General features: G+C 39.6%; 1 protein-coding gene across 3 annotated transcripts in view; it reads left to right on the top strand.

The window, feature by feature from the left end:
• The first annotated feature begins 1,477 nt into the window (after window positions 1-1,477).
• Window positions 1,478-16,034, top strand: part of NPFFR2 (neuropeptide FF receptor 2) — a 44,707-nt gene continuing 30,150 nt past the window's right edge. For 2 of the 3 annotated variants that reach the window (XM_023637988.2, XM_070262361.1), the window contains exon 1: window positions 1,487-2,070. The gene's annotated coding sequence lies outside the window, so the exon portion shown is untranslated. Of the gene's footprint in view, window positions 2,071-16,034 lie in introns of all 3 variants that reach the window. The other variant, XM_005608726.4, reaches the window with a different exon arrangement.

Genomic DNA, 16,034 nt, shown 5'->3' with positions numbered 1-16,034 from the left:
AAAAAATGCCAGTGGGGATAATTCATGTGGCATGGAGAGGAGACATCCACAAGAAAGTTAGTGTGGGAATCCTGAAAACGTGGGGGAGGGTGGGGAGCAAATCATACAGTTGTAGGGCTGAGCATTAGCTGGGAATAAGACAAGATCTTCTGTTGGAACTAGATAAGGCAAAGCAGGATAAATGAAAGGGTAGAAGTTAAAGCAGCGTGTGTGGCTGTTTAAGGGAAAGTGGGGGGAGGGGGGTACATTTCGGGTCCCTCTCTGGTTTTATGTAATTTGCTCCTGCTGACAGACATGGTCTCCCGTTTGGAATGAAGTTAGGGGTTGGGAGGAGAATCAGGACAGTAGTTCTCAGTGTGCTGTTTTTTAAGAAACAGGAAGTGACTCATAATTTAATTTTACCTGGCAAATTTTGTGTTTCATTTAATTTGTAATAGAATTCTTGCAAGCTAGACATTACTTCAATGTCTCATCAAAAGCATTGCTACTATTCCCATTCATTCCGATGATCCAGTCTCCTAGTGGTAGAAGGGATTATACTGGGTGACGGTCCACAATTAATTTTTTGCACTTCGATTTGAGAATCTCAGATTAAATACAGAGTGTCTTTCTCCTCTTAACTTTATTTTCCTTAACTAACTTATTCTTCTAAGCCCCACTTCCTATTTGTTATCTCTGTTTAATGTCTTTTTCTTTTTTCTGTGACTTTCTATGCCTTGGGTATACTTGGATAAACTTCACAGAAGTGGGCCCAGTATTTCTACCTTGAACTTGGTAAAGTCTTGAGAGAGATACCCCCTTCTGGATCCTCAGCATAGTCATAATCCAGGTTTAAACACACACACACGTCTGAATCTACAACCTTAATGCAAGACCAAGGAATCTTATTTTAAAAGGTCTCCCCAAGCAGCTTTTTCCTGTATCCCACATTTACCAGTGACTTATGCAGAGAAATGTAATAGTGAAAGAACTGAACTCAGCTTTGGGAGCCTGCATTGTCATTTAAAAACTACCTCTGTGATCTTGGACAAGCTACTGAACCTGGGTGGCTCCGTGTTGTTTGGGAATAATTGTGCACTACGTTTAACAAACCTATCATAGTTTTGCGAGGAGCAGACCTGATAGCATATGCAAAGGTTCTTCACAGACTTTACCCACACTTGACCCTATCGGTGTTATTCTCTTAAAGCACCTTTACTTATCTCTGACTCAGTAATCGTATAAACCTCCAAGTTAATGCATTATATTTTAGGTATAATCCATTAGCAACTTCCAACCAAACAGATATTCTTAGAATCACTGAGCTTTCCTCCTGGCTGTCTCCTTCCCCTTCTAGTTATGATGTGAATTCACATTTCCAGAATTCCAGAGAGGTTATCGTGCAAGCTAAAAGGTCTTTGCAAGGACTCATACATCACAGTTCCCTTCAGAGAACGAAGGGGCCGTCTCAGTCTGCAGCCTGGATCAACTCCTCATTCCTAAGAGAGCCTTACAATGATAGCTAACGTTTTTGAATGCTTAATGTGTCCCGGGCACCACTCCAGGCATTTTCCACATACTCATTTAACTCTCAGATTACCCAGTTGCTATTATCGTTATCATCTCTGTTTTGTAAACAAGGAAACTGAGGTACCGAGAGGCTAAATCACTCCCCTAGGTGTGGAGCCAGGCAACCAAAGACGAGATACTCGTCATAGTGTATTCCTTTTCTTGGCAGCATCAGGATTTTGAGTGTCCCAGGATGGTATCTGTGTACCCCTTAGCAGGATGTGACTAGCTTCTTGGAAATCCCAGCGGCTGCTGATGCCTCCCGGAGAGTGACGTTTCATCCGAAGGGGACAAGGAGGCAGCGAGCGCAGAGCGCCGAGCTCCCAGCCGCTCGTCTGCGCAGCCCGGGTCACCTAGAGCCCAGCCCGCAGACAGGGTCGGCTGGGGCGGAGCTTCCCCACCGCCGCCGGAGCCGGGGCCGGAGCCTGGGCCGGGAGGCAGGGGGGAACGTGTTGCTGAAGTCCAGCGAAGGCGCTTCTGCTTCCCAGCGCCGCCGGGGCTCCGTCCTTGCACCGTGGGCAGGTAAGGGCGGGTCCGGCTGGGCTGGGATCCCCCGCGCCCGCCCCTGGCTTGGATGATTTGTGTTAGTGATTGGGGACTGTTACCTTAGATTTTGTGACTTTGCTCTTTACTTCTCCCAAATCCCTTCCTAGATCCATAATCACCCTCTGTAGTGTCACAGTCCACGAGAGTGTCCCTTTGGTGGCCAGCCTAACTTTGGGGGGCCTTCCCTGCCGGGGCTATCCGGACCACGGGTGCCGGTTCCCAGGCTCGCAGAGGTGGGCCTGGGGCGAGGGACGAGGGGGCGGTTTCTTAGCTAAAGTTCTCCAAAAACCCCTCTCCAGGGCTGTATTGTTATAATTTTGTTGTATCTCCTCGGAGAGCGAGCCTGATTGATGCTAGAGAGAGATTTCTAAACTGTTCCCTTCATCCGTGAGGATTCCGAGCAATGATTTTGGTGTTCCTGAGGCTGAATCTTGTGCGTTTCCACTTGCCAGGAAGGCTAAAATGCGGTTTCTTACCCGGGTCCAGGACACCAAAGAGCCCTCGGTGACGGCACTTGGAGAGATTTTTAGCTCTTTCTGGGGGTGAAATGGGGTTTCCAGGCAGTGCCAGTTTAGCCTCGCTTCTGCTAATCCACCAGGCATTTTCCAACAGCGCAGCTCTCTGTCAAAGTTAGGGTCTGGAGTGGGAGCAGAGGAAAATTATCTGCTCTGCGCTGTCGTCTTTGTTAAAGACAGGCTGTAAACTACGAAACAAAGATATATTTGTTTATCCCCCATTTTCCCTCAGCTAGACTGTGGACATTTCAAAGATTTATTCATTTTAAAGGATCTTTAGTATAAGATGACATAAACTGTTAAGAAGACGCTGGGGTTTTTTCCTGAACAAAGTATTTAAAGTTATTTTAACCCTGCATCTAAACTTCTCTTTCCAAATCATTTTCAGTTGATAACTAACAAGGGGGAGGATGGGCAAATTGTGGCTTGTAAACTGCGGACATATTTCTGTTTTCAACAGGAACTCTAATTAAACCAAAATAGCTTGTGTAAAATTATCTTAATAATGATATTTTAAGTTATGGTTGAATTTGCAGAATTGCTATGAAATGCTCAAAGATAGAACTATTATCATGAACAGAAATTTGAGTGCCAATTGTATTCATCTGTAAAAGCTACTATTGATTAGTAATTTAAGAAAACAGCTCAGGGGCTGGCCCGGTGGCGCAGTGGTTTGTACGTTTGGCTTCTTGGCTGCCAGGGGTTCGCCGGTTGGGATCCCAGGTGCGGACATGGTCCGGCTTTGCAAAAGCCATGCTGTAGTACGCGTCCCATGTATACAGTAGAGGAAGATAGGCATGCATGTTCGCTTAGGGCCAGTCTTCCTCAGCAAAAAGAGGAGGATTGACAGTAGTTAGCTCAGGGCTAATCTTCCTCAAAAAACAAAAACAAAACAGCTTCACTATTTTTAAAGGTACATATTAATATTATTAAAGACTGGATATTGTAATAATATAAAACGTGCTTTCACTATTGCTTGATAATGACACGAGTCACTCATTTATCATTAACCTATCCTATAAGTTTTTCTAAAACCCATATAATCCAGTGAGATCTTTCCACCAGCTGTTGTTTCTTGATGTCTATAGGCATCCTCAGGAGAGTTTGAATCTCAAACTTATCTTTTCCTGCATCTATCATCTATCTATTTTATCTGGTATTTTTATTCTGGAGCATTTGGGAATACATTACAAGGTATTTAAAAGTATATATTAGAAATTTCTTGTTTTATCCATAGCTCCTGTTAATCATACTGCTCACCACTGTTCTCTTTTACAGGTGTCAAAGGCTGTAAGATGTATAGATACAAATTCTGTTACCCAATGAATTATTTGCTCCTGTAAACTTTGTTCATTTATTGTTCTTGGCTTTTGAAGGTGTGACTTTTGATGAGAATTCCTTGCAAATGCCTCTCTGATAAATATTCTTGAACTTTTTCACTGTTTTACACTAAATGGATTTCCAGGTGTAATCGGGACGCAAAATAAGGAGAAACTTTGTTCCTCAAAGCTTCATTTATTTAAAAATAATCATTTTGTAAAATACTACCCTCTTTACTGTGGAGACGGGAATCAATTTTAGGTGAACACTTTAAAACTGTCATACATACTAAAAGAAAGGAGGATAAATATACCTAAAATGTATCTCTATTTCTAAAATATATCTATGTACTCTTTTAATAGTTTTACCAAATTGTTCTCTTAAACACATGAATTTATTACTTGCCATTAGCCCAATCTTGACAGCTGAATTTTCTTCCTCTTTTCCTTTAGTTTTAAGTTCTAGCTCTTTGGGATAAACTAGCTCTTAAATGAATTTTCCAGTTGCCTTGAAACCGAACATTTAGGGTCCAGAGAATTGCATACTATTGAACCAAAGGCAGACGTAAATATGCTGACCCAGGATGAATTACAACGGTCACCACGGCAGACATGTTTTGAATGGCTCTCATGTCTTTCACACAACTCGTGGGATCTGGAGGCACAAGACTTCTAAAACTGCAGAGATCAGGTTTTCTTCCCAGTCAGGCTTCTAACTGGCTCTGCACTGGGGCAAATCATACAACTTCTCTGAGTCTAAGATTTCTTGAATGTGAAAGGATGAGTTAGAATATGATTTCTGAAATCTTTTCACCCTTCCGGGTTTCACTGTTTCTATGGTAAGAGGACAGAGGATCCATGGTGAGAAGACTCAGACATCCTTATTCTGACACTTGAGAGCAGCTGCCCTTAGGCAAGGCCCTGAAAATTCTATGGCATCAATGTCCCCTATGTAAAAAGGGCTCTTAGAAGGAATGAATGGGATGGTACATATGACTGTGCTAGATGCAGCATCTGTCACGTAGGAGTTGCACAGTGGTTTTTTGAAGGTGCTATCTCTGACACCTCCAAAGGTGTTTCTGGCTCTAGCAGGGGAGGAGATAGGCAAAGTGTGGAGAAGTCCCTCCTGCATGTTCAGATGGCCATTACCAGTATAACTCCAGTGTGCCAGGACCAGGAGATGGGAGAGTCAGGGCCTCAACATCTCATGAATGCCTCTTTAATATCTCCCCATCCTCCCCGCCCCAAAGTCAAAGTGACCCAGGAAAGCACAAAAATTAAATTTATCTTAATGCCACACAAGACTGAGAAGACATGCTCTATTTCAGTTCTCTTGTCAAACTAGGTTCAACTCTGTTCCAGCTAAGAGCCCTGGACACATTACATAAGGGGCATCAGAACAGCAGCATACCCAAACCACACCATGCCAGTAATTTAAAGAAAAAGGAAAGAAAAAAATGAACAAAATAACCCCTGAAATGCCAAGAAACTGGTTCTCCCATAATCTTGTTGCTACTAAAAGTTTAATATTTCCAAATATTCCAAAATATATTTCTTACTTTATTTTCTTCTGGGGATGTGAAAGCATCTCATTTAGGTGCCCGTATGGAGTCTGGGTCCCCTGTGGCCCTTGCAGGTAAAGTATCTTCTACTAGGACAGATGTACCTTTTTCTAGTCCCACAGAAACCTCAGTTGACCTATCTATCTTTTCAAAACTTCAGAGAGTCTACCAAGCGCATTTGAATATTACAACTCTGGTTGCATTCCCACAAAATTTAAAAAACAACAGTTCCTCAAAGCCAGATAAGATAGTAACAGCTAAGCTTTAGTGAGGTGTAACTTCACCTCACTATCTAACTTAATCCTCCTGATCTGGGGATTGAGTACAATCACAATCCCTGTTTTGTTGATAAGGAAACTGAGGCTTGTCAATAATTTGTTCAAAGTAAATATGTTTATTAGGTTGAGGAATCACGATAATGAACTCATGTGTCCTTCAAGTCCACACACTTAAATTCTATACTGCAGGGCCCCCAGGCATATCATAATAGCAGCTTATTTTCAAAATTACTGATTTCTGCCTATACCAAGACTTCCCAAGCAAAAGCTGCAATAGGAAGAAATAAATATTACAGTCTTGACGAAGGTTCTTATAAACAGAAGTAGGAAGCATCAATCACTTATGAAGCTTTTTCAAATGTCTGCACTTGGGTCCCACCACTGAGCCCAGTGGGTCTGGAGTCGTGTCTGGGTGTGTGTATTTTCATGATTCTGAGTGAAAATAATCCTCATGATTTCTCATAGTGAAAAAAATTGGTCCTAACCCACATTGTTATTTGCAGCCATAGAAGAAACAAGTATCATCTGGGAAAGGGGCTATTTAGAGAAACGTAACAAGAGGCTAAATGTTTCTGGAATTCAGCCTCGCCAGAATGCCAGTTAAATCAAATAATTGTCTATATTAGAGTTTACCACCTGTGGACATAAAACATGATAAGGAAAAACTTCAAATCAAGAGCTTGTTCCGGGGAGGGTAGCAGGAATCTGTCACTTATACAAACTGCTTCCCCTTTCAGAGTGTCATCTCAAACACCCTTGTCTCCTTGCAAAATGCAGACATTTAAAGAGGTGTCACCCATAGTACCCAGAATTCCTCAGAACTTTCCCGACTTTCCCTGAAAATAGGGCATCTTATTTAAAGTCTTTAAATTTAAAGTGCCTCTTTAAAGCTTCTAAAATTTCCTTTCCATTTTACTTCCTGCGCCTGCATTCTGGTACACAGGTACTAAAGTGAACGTGAGCTCTGTAGGAGCACAGCCTCTAGTCCTTCCTATGCGCAGAGGGCTCCACATCCGCAGCAGGGCCTGCAGTGCAGTTTATGCATCTTCCAAAACCAGCAGCCCTGGGGGCTCACTGGAGACCAACCCACGCTGCCCAAGTACCCCTATCCTGAGCTTGCTTTTCTTGATATTTTGATTACCAGGTTTGAGTAACTTCTCATTTGTGGAAGTAGGGCCTTGAAGGTTCCACAGTGAGCAAAGCCTTAGAAGTTCTCTCTGACTTCTTCCTTGGCTCTGCCCTCTCCTGACCTCACTTGTTACCTACAGCCTTGAGGGTTTGTGAACAAAGACAGTAGAGAATATGGAAAACATTTACTATGCAAGAGTTAATATTGACAATATTCAGAGAACATATAAATTCATCAGAAAAAGACAACCCAACAGAAAAATGGACAAGATCACCGTAACAAATACAATAATAATGAAAAAGTTTGAAATACTACAAGAATTACCAAAATGTGACCCACAGAGACACGAAGTGAGCAAATTGTATTGGAGAAATGGTGCTAACAGACTTGCTTGGAATAAGGTTGCTAGAAACCTTCAATTTGTAGAAAACGCAGTATCTGTAAAACACAAAAAAGTGAAGCATAATAAAACAAAGTATGCCCGTACTACCCTCAACAGCAATAAATTGGCATCCATCCATGGAGAAAAGTGCATTTGTGATAACCGTGGGGTCCAGGTAGGAGATTGTGAAGCCCCAGTGGGCTTACCCCAGGGTAAGATAATATATTTTGTATTTTTTATATTTGGGAAAAGCTCATTATTTTTTCTTCTTTATAGCTGAATTTTTATATTCTAATAAAATTGATTTTACATATCATTCATTTACATCTTATTTTTTTAAAAAGCACTTGCACTCTACTCTCTTAACAAGCATGTACCCCCAAAATGAATATAAAGTGTCAAATGTGCTAGAAAAGACAAGAGGTCAAGATTCAGCTGAAAAGAAGCCATTGACTTTAGCAAGTACAGATTCAGTAGAAAGCGGAGGCAAGAGCCAGACTGCTGCGCACTGAAGAATGACTGGACTGAAGATAGAGCATTATTCTTCTTCAGGAAAAGCGTGAGTGATTGCTGGATAAAGAGGCAGGCTTGAGAGTGACCGAATCATTTCAGCACAAATATAACCTAATGTAGCCAAGTCACGAGAGAGAGAAAGTCCTTGCGATTGTCACAAGAGGGAATGATCACTCGTCACTTGCTTTTTGCTGCACTTTTAGACAGTTGGATCTGTTATGTAATCATAAAAGGTAAGTGAGGAAGCAGGATGCACTGTCAGCAAACATAATATTTCAAATGCTTATTCAATGTTGCTGCCTAGAGCAAACGGCATTTCTAAGAAAGAGTAAAACATTGCCCTTTTAAGTACAAAGTAATAAATTATCTAAATGTAATCATATTTTCTTCAAAATTAAAAAATGTGCACCCCCACCTAGTAGCGACTTGCCCAGTAGGTAGGATAAAATGCTTTTTAAAATATCTTTTGTGTATGTCTGTAGGTTTCCACTGTCTAGGCTTCATTTGTCCTCATATTCAACCTTTTTAAAAATACCACTTTCCTGAGTTCCTTTCTTCCGAGCTTTCATCAGTGTAACCCGTGTAGACGACGCTGAAGACACTATGTTTTTCTGTTTGCTGGCATAAACCCCTTAGAAGAAAATTTTGTCCCTGTAAAAGCTATTATAAGGATACTTTAGAGCACCTCTACCACCTCTTCCAGAGACTGTGGGGGGCCAGGTCAAATGGAAAATTAACTGCTAAGTCTAATAAAAGGTAGAATTAAAGATAAAGAAAAAGAAGAATAAATCACTTTCCCGCTCACCACCCACGCACGTAAGTGAGGTCTCCTGTTTCTCTTTCCAGATGACCTTCAAGGAGGGGCCCACAAAGCTTATATTCCATCCATGATTTTAGTCCTGGGGTAAATGGAGTTCCTTTCAAAGGAGGGTGATTATTAATTAGCATTCCTAAAAGTTTGCTCATTTTGGCAGTCTTTAACACTGAAACTGGAAGTGGCTACAGATCTTGACAGGTACCTCCTTAAAACCTTCGCTCGAAGGGGCTTACTGCTCAGAAAAGAGCTTCACCAAGAACCAGAAATCTCTTAGCGCGAATGTGTCCTGATTCTTAAGGCAAGCTTTCTCAAGGCTCTAATCTTCACTTGTTTCCCCTTGTCTCTTGGCTGTAGCAGTTCTTTCACACACGTTAGCTCTTCGGGAACCAGTATCAACTGACATTCTTGTAAAAAATAGACATACCTCAGAAGATATTTTACCAAAATAGAGTGAATGTAAATTAAGTTTAGTTGTATTTTAAAGGTTGTTTATGTTGTGTCTATGTATGTTGGGGTGATATGGTGGTGACATTTCCTCTTTTCTTTGATAGAACTATACTTACATTAAAAATAAAGAGTGCGTATAAATTAGGAAAATAATGGTATCTGATCCCTTATAATTTATAATTGATGTGTTATCTCTTAAGCTTTGTTCCGTAAAACGTGTCATGGTTTATCAGGCATAAATTATCATGATTTATTTTCTTGGAGTTCTTCAACATTAGGCTGTCTCATCCATCACTAAAACATAAATTAAAAATCATGTTTTTATTTCTTAATTGCAGCTGCTGATTTATAATAAAAGTTGATTATGTTGACTGACTGGCTGTACGTTTTATTTAGTGAGGATTTGCATGTATAATACCACTAAAATTTTCATAAGGCTATCATCCAAACAGTAGTATTTGAAAGCATACAATATATTTTTTTCACTAGGAACTGAAAAAACAAAGATAAGTAAGACCAAATAATTTTTCTTCCATACTCTTTTTTTAAGCGTTTTATTTTGAGATAATTGTAGATTCGCATGCAGTTGTAAGGAATAATACAGAGAGATACCATGTACCGTTCACCAAGTTTCCCCAGATGGGAACATCTTTGCATAACTATAGTACAACACCACAACCAGGAATTGACATGGATACAATCCATTGACCTTACTGAGATTTTACTGGTTTTATATACTTTTGTGTGTGTATGTATTTAGTCCTATGCAATTTTATAACGTGTAGATCTGCTTGACCACCAAGACAGTCAAGATATCTAACAGTTCCATCACAAGCATCCCTCATGCTGCCCTTCTATAGCAAGAGCCACCTCCCACCTTCCAACCTCCCTAAACCCTGGCAACCAGTAGTCTACGCTCTATCTCTGGAATTTTGTCATTTCAAGAATGTTATATAAATAAAATCATACAATATGGAAAATTTTAAGATTACTCTTTCTCACTCAGCATCTCTATTGAATTGCTTTTGCACCTTTGTCAAAAATCAGTTGGGCTTGTTCGTGTGGGTCTATATTGTTCGTGTGAGTTCTCTGTTCTGTTGCACTGATCTGTGTGTCTGTCCCTTCACCCATGCCGCATTGCCCTTATGAATGTAGCTATATAGAAAGCCTTAGCATCAGGTAGAGTGATTCTTTCCACTTTATTCTTTTTAAAGTTGTTTTAGCTATTCTAGGTCCTATGCCTTTCCCTATAAAGTTTAGAATAAACTTGTCTGTGTCCACAAAAAAAACTTGGTGTGTACTTTGATAGAAGTTGCAATATACATGTGGACCAATTTGGGGAATCTTCTGTGCTCCTTTAAAAACCCCAGATTTTTTGGAGTTCATGCCATAACACAAAGCCTCCTACTAACCTTCCTTGTTGCTATCATCTGCTCTCACTTATCCATTGATATCTTTAATACCTGATTCACTTTCTTCCTCTCCATTATTTTTCTTGGTGTCAGCAACACAACACAGAGGGCTCCTTGTGGCTTATCAGTTTCTTGACCTCTTTCCCTGAAATGATATTTTCTTCCATGCTACAACATCATTTTTATGTTTTGCTTTTACTACACCATCTTGAAAGTTGTATTTCAGGAAGCAGTCTCCTCTACCCAGTTAATTTACTTTGGCACATCACTCCAGCAATTCTTCAACTGTATTAAAACTTCTCATCCAATCTTTTCAACAAACAGTCCTGGAAAAATGGGATATCCATTAAAAAAAATCTTAATCCATACATCACACCTGATATGAAAATTAACTCAAAATGGATCAGAAACCTAAATATGGAACTTCAAACAATAGAACATCCAGAAGAAAATAGGAGGAAATATTTGTGATCTTGGTTAGGAATAGATAAAATTTATAAATTGGGCTTCATAAAAATTAAGAACTTCAACTCTTCAAAAGCTAGTGTTGAGAGAACGAAAAAGCAAACTACAGATTGGGAGAAAATGTTTGCAAACCACACATCTGATAAATCACACGTATCCAGAAAAATATAAAAATCTCTGAAAATTCAATATTAAGGAAACAATCCCGTGAAAGCTTGGCAGAAGATTTAAGCAAACACTTCACTGAAGATATATACATAGCAAATAACCTGTGCCTATATGGAATAGCCTGATTTTGCCGGAGGAAAAAAAAATCACACAATTACATAACTGATTGAGCTTTCAATTTCACTAACCCAGATTCCACAGGGAGACTCAATCCTTGCCTTTTATTCTACATTTCTCTAATAAACTCTATCTTTATCTTTTTCAGTTAACAATTTGATTACCTCTCTTCCCTCTTTGAATCTCTAATAAACTCTCCTCCCCCATTTGGTTTTCAAGTGATGACTGTATTTCATCCATACAGTATTTTATCTATCCTAAGGATAACCATAAATATCTAAGAATATCCATCAATGAGGACGTGTCTTAGAATTAGTGGTGCCTAACAATCACTGTCAAGAAGGTGATAGTCAGGATACAGTTGCCGTTGGTTACACTGAACCAACAGTCTTAGCTATTCATACTGCTGTCATTTTTTTTTGTCTAAATAAATCTAAAAGTGCATTATTAATAAGTTCAAAATAAAATTATGAGATAAAAAGTATTGAATGTTTAACTGTCAACATTTTTTATTTTTTGGCAGTATAGAAAATAGAGTTGCATCTTACAGTTTATGATGTCTTAGATTTGATGAAACATAATATATTACTGTGATTTCAGAAACTTTTAAGGATCTGAGATGTTACCCCATTTGTGCAAATACATGTTTGTAGATAGATAGATAGATAAATAGATAGATAGATAGAAAGATAAATCAAAAACTTGAGGCAGCTGGGTCAGGTAAAAGAGCTTCATTTATACAAACAGAAAGACAACAGCCAGGTTAACATTGCAGCATAGATCCTTTATACCCAGTAACCCTGCAGATTAGTGTGATGAGAGCTAGATGGAGAAATGCCCTACATGATTGGCAGATTTCACTTGGTAGGTGGGCAAAACAAACAAACAAAAAAAGGTTTTTTGTGTGTTTATAAATAAAAAAGAAACCAATTTCCCCTGCTCTCCTGAGTGAGTCTCCTGGAGTTGTGCTGGGAAGAATCTGTACCCTAGCTCTTTGGGGTACAAATAAGCCAAATAAGTCCAGTGTGTCCAGCTTTCACAAACGAGAGATGTCTCCAAGGGCCTGGGATTCATCTATTTTGAAATATAAACATCTAGGAAGATAAAACTAAAGTCTTCATAGAAATCTCTGAGCTGTCAGTCACTTTTGAAGTTAACCTAAATGCCTATCCCAGGATGTAACCATTTGGCTTTGGGGGATGTTTCTTAGCTCTTTGGATGGGAGCAATGAACTTCATTATCAGGGAGACAAATGGTTACAGATCTAATCTAAATGTTTCTGGGGGAAGTAAAAACAAACGTTCTCTGTATTTATATTATATGCATGTCTATGTTTGAGGGTACACTGAGAAATCCGGGGAAGACTTATTTTCCCACAGTTACATTATGCTAAAATGAGAATCTTTCTGCCTCAACTTCATCTACAGTCCAAAGACAAAACGCTGCAATTTGTTCTAGTATCAGCTTTATTAAACTGGGAACCATGTTTCTTAGAATATTTTTAACATGTATACTTCCAGCTTAAATTTGGCTAAGAGAGAAATCTCATGAAATTAGAGAGGTTAAAGGGAAGCAGTAGCCATTCTCTTGGAAGGACCTAAGGGTGAGGAGCAGTGACGGATAAAGAGATACTCAGCTTTCCCTCACCCTCCTCTGCCCCACATCAAGCTCTTCTTCCCAACTGCTGACCCTAAGGACCCACAGAGCTGGGAACCACACTGAGACAGGAGCTGCCCACAGACCTTTCTACAGTTCCCTTTATACAGTCCTTGGAAAGAAGCTGAACTTGTTTGGCTTCCCAGATGTCACTTCAGCTCCAAGATGCTCTTTGCCCCAGTGCTTCAGGATGACTATTTAGTGACTTTTTGTGTGATCCTCTGATTCTCCACTCTGGGAATTCATTTCCTCAGCAACTCCCACTCTATGTAAAGCAGGGATGGGCAAACTATCTACAGCCCCATGGCCTGTCATTTTATTTTATTTTTTTTTTAAATAAAACTCAGTTGGAACATAAATATGCCTGTTTGTTTATGTTTATGGCTGTTTTGTGCTATACAGCATAGTTGAGTAGTTGTGACAGATACGTTTTGACCCACAAAGCCAAAAATGCGTACTATCTGGCTCTTTACAGAAAAAGTCTGTTGACCTCTGGTGTAAAGTACAAGTCCTATAATAAATCCTATATCCCATATGGTTCTTGCTTCCTGACTGAACCCTTACTGATATACCACCTAACGAGCACATATAAAGGAGGTAGCTGATAATTGATTTAATAACTCTTAGTTGACCTCCTACTACCCACCTGTGAAAAATTTAGAGAGGCCAAGAGTGCAGTAAACAGTTGGAGAGTGAATTTTGTTGGAGAAAGTGGGTGAAGGACTGTAGCATTTTCCCTTGTCCACTATTTCCCCATCCCGCTAGTACATACACACATGATTCACAAGCAGGAGAAAGGGATATTCCTATTAACATCAAGCCTAGTCCGGAAGTAGGATGGAGGTGAGAGTGAGTTTAAGAAGGCCACCATGAGTTGAGACTGAAGACTTGTAATTGACTCAGACTTAATGGGCAGGAGATTGGCTAACTCTGCCTATGGTAGCAAATACACAATTGTATTTGGAAGGTAATTGTACTCCCAATACAACTTCAGTAAGGATGCATGTTTCCCAGGGAAGAAATATAGAAATCTATGTGGAGACATTAGCATCAGATCAGTTTAGAAATAACTCCTTCCAAGACAGCTTCCTTCAAGGAATAGGAGGAGCTCAGCAAAAAGACTGGAAGTATTTCATCCAATGAAGAGGCTGAGGGGGGAGAGTATCTCCCCTCTGAATCACTTCTTGTCATCCGAATCAGGCTTTCTTCCTATCCACTCTAGCAAAGATAATCTCGTCTGGATCATTTAGAATATCTATTTTGCCAAATCTGATGACTACTCTTTGGTTCTCATCTTCTTTAATTTTTTAGGAGTATTTGCGTATTTGACATAATTGACTATTCTTTCATTTATGAAATACTTTCCTCTCTTAGATTCAGTAACATCACGGTCTCTTGGTTTTTCATTACCTCACTAATTGCACCTTCCCAATCTCCTGTGCTGGTTTGACCTCCTCTACCTGAACTCTAAATGTTGGAGGACATTGAACTTGGCTCTGGACCTCTTTTCTCCATATCTACCCTCTGTTCATATGTAATTTCATCAGATTCCATAACTCAAAATACCATCAATATGCTAACAATTCCCAAGTTGATCTCATTAGTCCTTATCTCTCCTCTGAGTCCCAACTCTACAGCTGAGTATTTTGGGCTTCTAGAAGGCATCTTATATAAAATTAATCCAAAACAGTACAGGCTTCCTAATTTAAATAAATGTTGCTACCTCCCATTCAGTTCTCAGGCCAAACCCAAAGTCTATTGCTTACTCTCTTCATTTCTACCCAACTCATATCCAATCCGTTGGTCAGTATTACTACCAACAAAGATCATAAATTCATCTTTCTCTCTCTCTATGTACTGCTCTCACCTAAATCTAGGCTGCCAGCATCTTCCATGTGAACTACTGGAATCCCTTCCTAATTGACTTTGCTGCTTCCACTCTTGCCCTCCCTCCTTTGCCCACTCCATTTTGCAAAGAACCACCAGAAAAATATTTTTAAACTATCATCCAGTTTATTTCCTCCCCAGCTTAAAACACTTTCTATTAGAATAAAATTAATTCTTTTTACTATGGCTTGTAAGGATTGACCTGATTTTGCCTTTATTCTCTCCCCTCAATTCCACAAAGGAGCAAGAAATAGCATGTTGTAGCTGAAAAACTACAAAGAATTCAGTATGGTTGAAGATAAACCATGTGGAAGTTTAGAAAGTGATGACACTGGAAATACACAAAGGGTCAAATTGAGAAGGACTTAAGAACTGAGAATTTCAGATATTCTTTGAAGAATTTGAGCACTACAATGACTAGATCAAAAATTATGTGAGCATTTTTAAGACCAACTGACTAGAACTAAAGTAACTTATCTTAAATAATGATATTTTAAATGATGGTTCAGATTCATTTTTGTAGTACTGTAGGTGTTTTAAGTGCCCCACTCTTTCTGTCAGCCCCCGCCCCCACTGATTTCAGCAGCAGCTGCAGTGGACAGTTCCCTTCCCGTGCACAATACCGACTTGTCATCTCGAAAGTCTGCAACCCACTCTTAGGATTCTCTGCTTCAGTGCTTCTCTGGAAGCAGCAGGTCACAGCCTGGAACATGGGACACTTAATGCCCTAAGAGGCAACGCTCCAGTAACAAGAATCTGGAGTCAGTAGATAAATGCCCTGGCCACGTGTTATGCTTTCAATACACTAACTCAGAGAGTCCTCGCTTGCCCATAGTGGTAACCAGCTCAATAACTTATCTTTCTTGATTTTTCCTTTTACTTTCGCATTCACTCTTCCAGAAATTGTGTCCCAAATAAACTACCTTGTTTAGGCTCTGCTTTAGGAGAAATCCAAAAGTGACAAATAATCATTCACTGCTCTAATCAAGAACCATTGAGAACATTGTGCAATGTGCTAAGAAAATCAAGTTGTTAAAAAGACATTTCATATAATAGTGGTAAGTCTTCTAAGAGTATAATTAGAAATCCACCGGATAAAAAAGAAACACCAACAATGTTAACACTATTTTACACATTTTACAGCCATTTGAGTTTTTTTCTAATTATTACAACTGACATGAAGTAGCTATCAGCTAAACGTAGAGTTATCATTATTATTTGCCCCCAGCTTTATTTCTTATGCCATTGCTATCTCAAACTTCTGTGAAACCTA

This window comes from Equus caballus, chromosome 3 (genome assembly GCF_041296265.1).
Source record: "Equus caballus isolate H_3958 breed thoroughbred chromosome 3, TB-T2T, whole genome shotgun sequence".
NCBI classification, from domain to species: Eukaryota; Metazoa; Chordata; class Mammalia; order Perissodactyla; family Equidae; genus Equus; species Equus caballus.
Note: the sequence above shows the minus strand (reverse complement) of the source record. Positions and strands in the feature narration are given on the sequence as shown.